Here is an 11,117-nt window from a genome sequence, read left to right as displayed (position 1 = left end):
GAGGGAGAGGGAGATTGCTAAGTGTGTTTGAGGCCCTGGGTCGGTCCTAGGACCAATCAAGCAGCCACAGAATTCCACATGCAATAGCAGCCTTCGTGGCCCTGTTAGTGTTCTGTCACCTCTGCTGAATCCTATGCAGAGATCCTTTATGGGGACCTGGGAGCTGGGACTCACACCCACGAAGTTCAGCCTTCATGGCCTCTGAGGTGTGAAGATTTATGATGAGAGGCACAGCCAGCTTGGGAACCGCCTTGGTCTGGTCTTGGCTTTGCAAGATTGGAAGTGTTACTCAATGCAGAGTGATGCTCTGCACACTGAGGTCTGGGGTGCACATGGTTTCGTTTACCCTTCCCAGCAGGTTTGGAGAGGCTGTTATCCCCATTCCTAGGTGGAGGCATACAGAAGCCAGAGTGATAACTTGTCCAGAACTTCCAGTGAGAACGTCACTGGCTGTGAGAGAGTGGCTGAAACCTGTGCCCTCTCTCCTCTTCTCCAGAACCACATCACCAAACTGAGAAACCTCCCCAGAGAACCAAAGGCAACGAGGGTGGCAGTACAGTGGCCAAAGGCAACCACAGATGCCACTGGAAGAGTGTACTCCTTGAATTGGCTCTGGGGGAGAAAGTACTGAATTGAGCCTTGATGGAGGGATGTCTGTTAGGGACGAGAGAGGCTGTGAATCACCTCTAGGGGACCTTCGTTCAGTAAAGAGGCAGCATGTGTAGCCCCAGGTGGAGGGCTTTCTGCGACTCTAGGCTAGGATGTGGCAATGACAAGGAGGAGGTGGCTGGCCCCTGTGCCTCCGTCGGTGGTTTGCAGTCTACTCTAGACCCTGCCTGCATGGTGGAAAGCCCCCGTCCTACCCAGGGCCACAGAGAAAAGGCTGCCCTTTCCCAAACTCTGTGTGCTTTTCCCAGGGGCCATTGTTCCTGGTTGCCAGGAGACCAGGGTCTTCAGGTGTCACCCTGGAGACTGGGGCCTGGGTATTTGGGTTTAGGTCAGGCACAATAATGGCTGTAGACTGAGATGGCTTCCCCAGGACCTCCTCAGTCATTTGTCACACAGTCCTGGTTCCCAATGACTGTGTGGACCTAGGGGATGAGGGAGGAGGTAGGCGGGGGCTGGTGGGCTGAGGGGCATGGGATGGGGCTGGCTAATGGCCCTCTCCCTGGAGTAGAACAAACATACCTCTTAGGAAACAGGAAGTGAGGCCGCCCAATATCTGGGTACCAGAAGCCTGGATCTGACCAAAATTCGGGATGGTCAGTGGAGGCTAGGGTTGAGGGTGTTGTAGACACAGGACAATGAGGCTCCAGGAGACTTCAACCACTCCCTAGGATGCTCCACAGTTGGCCAGGCAGCCCAAGGGCACAGTCAGAGTGAAAAAAAAAATCCTTTGACTATAACAAGGATGATGGTAAGTCAGAGCCATTGGGGGCTGAGCCCCAAGGAAGGGGTTCAGAAAACCTGGGCAAATGCTGGGGGGTCACATTTTAGGGGGGCCAGAAAATGTGTAGGGCCTTCCTTCTCACCTCCAGCCTAATACCTTCTAGGTATGACTCTGAGCTTGTAGACCCGTGGTTTCCAAAATAGCCCTCTCTCCGCTTTTATTATGTTTTAGAATTTTTATATCATGATAATGCATGATAAACTTTACTGACTAAGCCATTTAAATATACAGGGCTGCAGTGGTGAGTGTCTTCACACCATTACACTACCGAGCTCTACAATATTTTCACTTCATAAAACTGGAACTTCACACCCGTCAAACAGTAACTCCCTACAACTGCCTCCCTCCACCCCTGGCAACAGCTGTCTATAAACTGACTACTTTGGGACTGCAGATGAATGGAATCAAGTAGTGTTCCTCCCCTCCCCCTCCCTCCTCTCTCCCCCTCCCTCCTCTCTCCCCCTTCCCTCTTCCCCACCCCTCCTCCCCTTTGCACAACCCTCTCCAGGGCCACTCACTGTATGTAACATGTGTCAGTCAGAGCTCTCTTCCTTTCTATGGGTTGAGCAATGTCTTTTCACTGGCAGAGCATACGCTGTGTACCTGTTGATTTGTGCTGGGCATGGGGTGGCTTCTGCCCTGCGACTCTTGGGGGTGATGGTGCATGTCCAGCCCATTTCCAGGCTTGCTGGGACTTGCTTTCTGATCCCTGACATGAGCTGTGTGGGTTCTCTTTGCTCCTCATCTGAGCTCTTGAGAGACCTGGCCTGAAGGCAGACAGAGTGACTCATTTTGTGCCTAGCAGAGACGCTCTTTTCATCTGCTTCCTTCGGCGTGGCAGCTGGCTGTTCTCTGGAGATCTTAATTTAGGCCTGGAAGGGGGTGGGTGAGGAACTGAGCGTGCTGGTCCAGCTGGTGCTGGAGGCTTGGGCAGCTTAACAGAGCTCAGCATCTCAGAGGCACAGGACTCCCAGTGTGCTCAGGCAGATGGCGCTGGCAGGCTTAGAGGCGAGGGGCATCCAGGAGGTGGTGGGATGTACCATGATGAACGGGGGTGGGGTGGGAGAAAGGTGGGCTTGGGAACGCAATGAGGGACATTGACATGGACATTTTAGAGTCTGGCGAGTCATAGTTTAGGCTTCAGGGATGAATTGAGGAGCAGAAACGGGTGGGAATAAATGGCTGCCTACTGAGTTACTAAGCTGCATAGAGTCAGAGTGGAGCTTGGCTAGACGCAGACCTCAGCTGTGAGATGATGGCAGGGGTGCCTGTCATGGCACAGCTCTGGCCTGAAGCTAACGGAACTCCGAGGACTCACAGGGGAGAGCTGTGGTGGTGTCTGGAAAAGCACTGTCTCCAGTATGAAAATACTTTTACCACATTGGGGTGGGGGGTGGGGTGGGGGTCAGAACCAAGCTGCTAGGGAGTCTCACCAGTTTTGCCTGGAAACTGGGCTAACCTATATTTTCAGGGTTCAGGGTACTAAGGCTGGTAGACTGACATCTCAGTAGATAGCTGCAGGAGCCTGAACTTGGAGGGAAATGAGTTTGACAGTCTAAGACCTGAGGTAGCAGCCTGCAGCCATGGAACTAACTGAAGCCAAGCCCCTGAGCTTCACTGGAACCTGAGAGTTGGGGGAGGTGGACCACAACATGATTAGAACAGCTTCCCGTACTCTCTTTATGTGGCAATTAAAGGTATATGCAAGAGACCATGCTGGGTCCTGGTCCCAGCTCTGCCATTTGCAAGATGTTACGACCTTAAACACATCTCCTGGCCTCTTTTTGCCTCAGTGTGCTCACCCAGAATATAAAGACTCCAGGGGCGCCTGCTTCACACGCTGCTCCTCGTTGGTAAGAAACAGGAAGTTACAGGATGTGGCGACAAATCGGCTAGGAGATTTTAGATGGAACAGGAGAGACACCCGAGAAGCTCCATGCTTGGAGAGGCTGCTCTCCTCTGTCCTCCTCCCCTCTGGAGAATTTGGGGACTTGGGAAAAGTCACATCTCCCAAAGGGCAGACTCTCAATAGCACCCGGTTCCTGGTAAGGTGGCCATAGAACTTATGCAAGCTGGTGCATACAGCATTGACTGCCCACTCTGGTTGGCAGTAGCATGGGCTGGCATGTCTAGAACTTCTGGTCCATGGTAGGGTGGCAGATCTTCTGCGAGGTCTTGGTTACATCCTCTCAGGCTCCCAGACCTCTGGTTTCCTGTGGAATGGGTTTGAATCAACTTCTCCAGGCAGCCTGTTTTGGGATAAGAGACTGATAAGAGCTGTTGGTAGGGTTTGTAAATGGCTCTTCTGGCCAGGGGTGGCCACAGGAAAGTAAAGGCTCTCTCTATCTGGAAAGCCCGCATGGGTAGATGGAAGTACAGACTGGGAAGGGAAGGGTTTCTACGGTCCTTGCTCTGGTCCTCATCAACCCAATTAGGTGTCTTGGTCACGTGGGGCGGAACCCAGCTTTTGAGATAAGGTTTTAGACATATCCCAGTTCCCAAGTACAACATCTTCTGGGAAATGGAGACTTCCAGAAAAGTCTGAGAGAAGCTCCCAGCGCATCCAGTCACCCAAGTGTGTGGAGTCAGAAAAACCCAGCATAGGAGAAGCAGGGGGAGGGGGGAAGACCACAGATGGCTCTTTAGTGAGAGGCATGGATAGTACCTAGCCATCTCAGATCTTATCCACATTCACCCTTCAAGATGTTTCTGGTGGCTGTTATTTCAGCCTTCTCAAGGTGCATGTGCATGTATGTAGTGTGTATGAATCCGCTCCTGCTGTGTAAGTGCTGTGCCGCTGAGTTCCACCCAGCTCCGCCATGTTAAGCCTTTCAAAGATGCAGCTAATGGCACAGGCAGCTTCCCACTGCGGTGCAACCGCCTGCTGCCCATCCACAGAACACTCATCTCCCCAGACCCGATGTCCCTGTACCTTGGGAGAGTACCTCTTTGCCTCCCTTCACCAGCCCACGGCGACCACCGCCTGCTTCCTGACTCTATGATTGTGACAACTTTAGGCATGGTGAACGAGTGGAGACCTACGGTGTTCGTCCCTTGGCGTTTGACTTGCTTCACTCCAATGTCCTCCAAGTTCCTGTTGCTGCACCTGTTGGAATTTTCTTCGTTTTTAAGGATAGATAGTATTCTATCCAGTTGTGAGGGGAGCCTGGGTTTTGTTCATCCTGTGAACTGTTGCTATGGACACGGGCAAGCAAGTGGCTCCTTGAGTCTGTTTCCTTTCTTTTGAGTAGTGTACACCCAGAAGTGAAATTGCTGGATCATATGGCAATTCTATGTTTAAGTTCTGAGGAACCAACTGCCAGACTGTGCCAGACACTTTCTTCTTCGTGTGCCAGACTTTTTATACAAATACATCCATGCTTATTATAGGATTTAGAAATGTCCCTCCCCGGCCCACTCAGGGCACTCTCCCAAGTGACTCCTTCCTCTGACCCTGGCTCCTGTCTTAGTAAACTGACATGTGACCCTGTGAAGAAAGCCCGTTATCTTCCTTCTGTGTGTCCCATTTGGAATCCAGGAGCCGTGCCCGGAAAGCAGGGCATGGAGGAGTCCGGGGTTCTGGGGACGGAGCTATCTAGTTTCCTACAAGGGATTTATCAGGGCACACATGGGAGCTGGGTCATTTTCTGCAATAAGGGTTTTATCTATTGTAAGCTCAGAACGGCCACACTTCCTGCCTTATACCTGACAAGATGTGGGCAGATAATGTCATTCAGGACCCATGTGCGTGTGCTAGCAAGGGAATGAAGACAGCAGGGACATGTTGTGACAATGGAGATCTTGGGACAAAGGGAGGATAGAGATATGGAGATATGGTGGGTGGTCTCGCTGGGACCCTCTTTTTCCCTCAGCAAGTGTCAGCTGCTCACGGGACTGATGTGCATGACCACATGCTGCCCTTTTGGCACATCTCTTTTCAGGACAAGCCACATGGTCACCTGGTTCACTCCCACCGCCCACAGCCAGGGAGCATGGGCATCTATGGGGACTGACTGAGAACCAGGTGCCACACTTAGTCCACCAGGGAATTACTAGCCTCAAATCCTCACAACACCCATAAGGAACTTCTGTTGGCTTCTCTGTGTCCCCAAGGGCATCAGCATCCACAGAGAAGCCAGGACTGAATGGTGATGGCTGAAGCCGAGGCTCTCAGATTATCCTTCTCCTCAGCAGTGCATCTCACAAAAAAGGCTAACTTTTATCCTCTCTCTTGGGATTTTTTTTTCCCCTCTTAGTTTCAGGGCATATATTTCAGGAGCAGGGAAGAAATGCGATTTATAGTTCTTCCTGCTGTCAGAAGGCTGGAGAGATTAGCCGCTGCTGGGTGTAATCCCAAGCAAATGCTTCTCACCCTCAGGCAGGAGCTGGTGGAGTTGACATTTATCACTACAAACCTGTCCTCGCCTTTCCTCTCCATCCTGCCTCTGTACAAGCGAGAAGCCTCCCTCCAGATTCCAGCTGGGCATCTTCTGTCTCTTAGCAACTGCCGCCAGCCAGGGCTCTGGGCTTTGGGCTCCGGGCGTGCCCTTCTGTGGATGCTACACACAAGATGTGTGTTGTGGGCGTGAGGCAGGACCATATTAGCCTTGGACTTGGAGGAAGGAGGAGCAGGCACAAGAGAGCTGTGGACATACGCCCAGTTACTGAAGAGGAGAGTGATTAGAGGGGGCGGCAGGGAGCAGGGCTGCATGCCAGGTGAGTGGTAACAGTTGTGTTTTCCCCGCTGGGCCCATCTTCGTGATTACACACATTTGCTTTAAAGCTTTGTCTCTCCAGTGCAATGGAGAGCTCCCCTGGGTCTCTCTGGCAAGGCTTTACTTTGAGGGGTAGGCAGAGTCTGGTGAAGGGAGTATATGGACCAGGGATGGAAAGGGAGGGCAGGCTGCCACTGTTGCACCCCAGAAAGCTGGAGAGGAGAGAACCTGAATGAACACTGGAAAAGTGGAAGCAGGACACCCAGGGAAGCCACTGCATATGATCTCTGAGGGTCTCCTTGGCTTGCCCCCTGAGGAGGAGTGGGAGCAGGATCTGTCTTGAGCCATTGCTTTGTGTGTGAATGTCTAAGGGATCATTCTTTCTACCTGAAATGAACTAGGACATTCCTGAGGGGGTCTAACCCAAGTCTTGACTTTGCAGATGAAGAGACCAAAGCCAACACAGTGAGAGGAATTCCTTGGAGCCACAGCAGGGAGGGAGCAGAGACAAGAGTTGGACCTAGATATCCAGTGCCAACTGCTATGCTTTCTCATATGGCTGCAGTCCTCCCTGCTCACTGGAGGCCACCAATAATGCTGCCTGAGCATGATCCGTGATTTTCCAGAGTGTGGTCATGTGCTCCACTGAGCAGGGCTTCCACACAGAGGAGGAGCTAAGAGAGCCCTGCTGGGTTCTGCTCTGTGAGACAGTGTGAACATTCCCTTGTTACATATTTGAGGACACTTGTGTTCCTTTTTGGTCCCTCTGCCCATTTGAATACTCATTTTTCTATGTCATCTCTTTCTGAAGTTTCGAGAGGGTGAACCAGTCAGTGATCTTAGGTCACACAGGAGGTAAGTGGTAGAGCTGGGACTAGAACCCACTTCTGGCACTCCTTCTCTAGTGATCTTCCTATATGCTTGCTCCACAGGCCAGAAGGGGCAGGCCTAATGCTCCTGAAAGGTGAAGAGCCTTATGCTGGGGATACCAGTGGCCCTAGGTAGAATAAGGGAGATGCTTTTGAAAATGTCTCCAAAGCTCAGGCTTCTTGGACTGAAACTTGCTATTGAAAGTACTTCCAGGTCACAGGGCTGGAGAAATGGCTCAGTTGGTTAGCAAGGTTAGCCATATTGGTAAACTCTGGGTTTCACTGTCTCAATGAAAATAAAAAAAAGGAATTGATGATTCCTAATATCAACCCCAACCCTCAACATGTGCACCCACGCATGTGTCCAAATACACACACACAAACACACATACACAGAGAGAGAGAGGAGAGAGAGAGAGAGAGAGAGAGAGAGAGAGAGAGAGAGAGAGAGAGAGGGAGAGAGAGAGAGAAGCTTTAGTGCTTCTGGGCCTGTTTATCTCTGAGACATTGTGGCGTGTAAATGGAAGTTTTCCATTACTGGGACTCCCTCCCAAGCCCTGCCCACCCAAGGCTACTTTGTACCTGTGAATCACTAAGAAGACATGAAGTCCTCGATCTTGGAACAGCAAGGCCTGAGGAAAGGACCAGGCTGACAGACCCCCCATTCCTGGAGCCTTGTCTTCCAAAGTCACGGAGCCTCCAGAATGTCCACAGATGTCCTAGACCTCCCCTGCGCTGTCCTGCCTGCTCATAATTAGGCTGAGCGTGTGTCACTTAAGCTCTTTGGGGACAAAAGCTTCTGTGAATGTCATGCCTTTCTGTTTAGAGTGTTTAAAAATTGATAAAGGTTGTGTGTACTCATTAGGGAGCCAACTGTGCCAGAGGGCAGCAGTGGGAAGCCAGGCCCTGTGGATGCCTCCCGAGGTCTGCCGAGGTGGAGCTTTTCTTGGAGTTTGCATCAGTCTCTGGGGAGTCTGCTTGTGTGAGAGGCTCTCTGTTGACTCAGGCAGCAGCAGCAGCAGCAGCAGCAGAATCTGCTGGCAGAGGTCCTGAGACCCTCTGGGTTTCATCTTGCCCTGACACCACGGGACGGGGATCTTTGGCTGGAACCTGGCTCCGGGTCTTGGCCTCTGGCCTTGATAACTTGTGTTTCATTTGTTGGCTGCTGCCTCCACAGGACTGAATCCCTCATTGAGCTGCTCTGCCTCACCGTGTGTCCAGAACAGGGTGTGGTGAGTGGAGAGTCAGGATGCTGTCTGGGTACTTATCCTCCTAGACCACACTACCAAGTGACAAGTGTTAGTGGTGACTGGCCTTCCCCTCCGCTGTGGATGGACTCTGAACTCTTTACTCCTTGACACTTTGGAGGGACCTATTTGACAGTGGCTAGCTGATGGGGTGACAGGTGGTGGGAGAAGCTGCTCCAAGCCCCTTTCAGTGTGGGTGGGCCATGGCTCCCAGGCTGGGTTCTTTGGGAAGGAGGAAGTGAGGGGTTGTGGGAGAGCAGCTCTGCCATGTAGGACAGTCTACAGTTCCCTGTTTCTCCATGTCTTCATTTCTGAAGTAAGGACAGAACAAACACTTGACTTAGAAAGCTGTATTTGAGTTCTTGAAAGGGTGGGCCAAGTTGTATTGCAGAACTGGCCTCAACAGACATAGATAGCCCCATCTCATTGAACTAATGGCTGTTGTGTGTACCACAAGGACAGAGGTGAGAGGCCAGGAGATACTAGAGGGGCGGTCCTTGAAGCAGAGATGGATGGCATAGATTCCAGGAGAGAGGGGGCAGCCAGCACAGACTCAGAGACAGTCCAAGGAAGCAGAGTTGAGGCAGCTCTAGGATCGACCTTCTCACCCAGAGCACCTGGTAGACAAAGACATTATGAGGTCATTGTTGGCCCTTAACAAACCATGGAGCTAATGAATGGCTCTGAGAAGTTCCAGCGACACCAATGTTTCTGAGATCCTGGTGTATCTTTGTGCCCAGTTCTAGGTTTGCATGAGCTCTCCTGTCTTGGGAATATGCATGTGTGCAGGCATCTCTCTCTCTCTCTTTCTCTCTCTCTCTCTCTCTCACACACACACACACACACAAATACACACACACTCTTTCTCTCTCTCACACATACACTCATACACACATATACTCTTTCATACATTCTCTCTCTCTCTCCTCCTCCTCCTCCTCCTCTTCCTCCTCCTCTTCCTCCTCCTCTCCTCCTCCTCTGAGCCATTTCTTCGTCCTGTGGGTCTCAGTTGGAACATAAGTCCTCCTTTCATCCATTTCTGGGTTAGATGGTGTCCCTCCATTATATGCCTCTTGATACCCTCAACCTTCCTAACCAGGTGATCTTGAGCAGTGCTTTAGCCACTGTGTATCAACTCTTGACTGACAAAGTGAGCATGGTAAGTCCTGTAGGCACCTGCCTTGGGAGACCTTTCTTGGGGTTAGGGTGAAAATCTAGATATCTATTGGTCATCAAATAGCTAACTTCCATGTACTGAGCAGACAAGAGAGCTCTGGGGTCTACCTGTATCTCAGTGGCAGGCAGGAATCAGAACTTGAGTAAGAGCCACACTTGGAGTGCTCCATCCTAGAGGCCTTGCTTCAGCACACTGTACTCAGTCTGAGAATTTCCTGGTGTGCACTCAGGACTTAGGTATAAATCTTGCTGTGTTCCTTACAGTTGCGTTGTGATTTTAGTTTCTTCCCTGTATGAGCCTCAGTTTCTGCCTCTGCAGACTGGCTTGATAATAATGACCTCATAGAGCCGATGAAGGCTTAAATCAGACATGGGTGTGACCAGCATCTACCCAGGATTTGGCTCTCAGAGAGCATTGTAAGCCCTAGGAGGGGGAAAGCCAGTGGAATTTGCATGTGATTGAGGCATGACAACCCCGAGACCCTTGGGGACAAACCCACACATACTGGTGAGGAGACTTTAGGTCTAGAGAGGAGGGGTGAGCTGAGTGCCTTTGGCATGGCTTTACAGGGCCACAAGGCTTACTGTATAATTACAAAACAGCACACATGGAAATGAAAACCCGCGTCCAGATGGCAGGCCTTCCATGCCATTGAGAGGCAGGACTAATGAACTTAACAAATCACTGATAATTAATTTTCAGAAGCCAAAGGAAGCCCGGGAGTGATGAATGGGGTCCACAGAAGGTGAGAGCAAAGCAAGGCCAACTGCCAGCCAAAGCGAGGTGTGTTGCGGGTGCCATTTCCAGGCTGGACCCAAGTTGATGTAGCCAGTGAGGCCACCATGCAGCATACGCCGTGGTGACAGTGCTGGCCAAATCCACCGAGCCCTCCCGTGAGGGATAGAGAGATGCACTTTGCTTGGATCACATAGCATCCCTGAAGGGGTGACAGGCGTGGAATAAGGGTCCGAATCCAGTGGCTGATGGAGACTTGAGCCCAGGCAGTGCTACAGTGCCCCCTGCTTAGAGTGGTGCAGAATGGCTCCCTAGGTGGTGCCACTCACTGCGGGCGAGCACTGAGGCAGAGGCAGAGGCAGAAGCAGAGGGATGCTGACTCTGTAACAAGGATGGTCAGAGCCACCTGCTGAATAAGTGGAGGTGAGCACGGGGCCCTAGGTGTCAGGCTCAGGTCTCTACCACATGTCTCTGCATCTGGAGACAGTGGATTTGAGTTAGGAGGGCACAGACCGCAGGATGCGGCCTTCCTGGAAACACAGTGTCTAGAAGCAGATGTTGAAGCAGGCAGTGAGCCTTGTGTGCTTGGTAGCAGCCCCTCCTCCCAAGGCTATCTTCTTTTCAACTGAGTTGCAGAGCCCTGTGTAACACATTGGACAGCAGGGGTTCAAGTTCCTAGGGCTTCCTCAGCCTTTGTGGCTGGAGATTCTGTAACTCATACCCTTCCACCATAGTCACTTTGAATTGATGGTGGTGGTGGGGATATACAGAGAGTTTATGGGGGGCTACAGGTGCCTGGAGTTGGGGCTGGCATACTGTCCTTTTGATCAGTTCTGTGTGGAGTCTGGTCCTATACTTACTAGCTGTGCAATTCTAGGCAATTAACTTAACCTCTCTGAACTTTTTTTTTTTTTTTTTTTTTTT

General features: G+C 51.4%; 1 protein-coding gene and 1 long non-coding RNA gene across 2 annotated transcripts in view; both read left to right on the top strand.

The window, feature by feature from the left end:
* Slit1 (slit guidance ligand 1) overlaps window positions 1-11,117 on the top strand; it is a 149,325-nt gene that overhangs the window by 48,095 nt on the left and 90,113 nt on the right. The gene's annotated exons all lie outside the window — the stretch shown is intronic.
* Window positions 989-1,843, top strand: LOC116103832. Its single transcript, XR_004123592.1, has 2 exons — window positions 989-1,417; window positions 1,682-1,843. It is a non-coding gene; the product is annotated as an uncharacterized LOC116103832 (long non-coding RNA).

Source organism: Mastomys coucha, unplaced genomic scaffold (assembly GCF_008632895.1).
Source record: "Mastomys coucha isolate ucsf_1 unplaced genomic scaffold, UCSF_Mcou_1 pScaffold21, whole genome shotgun sequence".
NCBI classification, from domain to species: domain Eukaryota; kingdom Metazoa; phylum Chordata; class Mammalia; order Rodentia; family Muridae; genus Mastomys; species Mastomys coucha.
The sequence above is the reverse complement of the archived record's forward strand: the minus strand, read 5'-3'. Positions and strand labels throughout refer to the sequence as shown.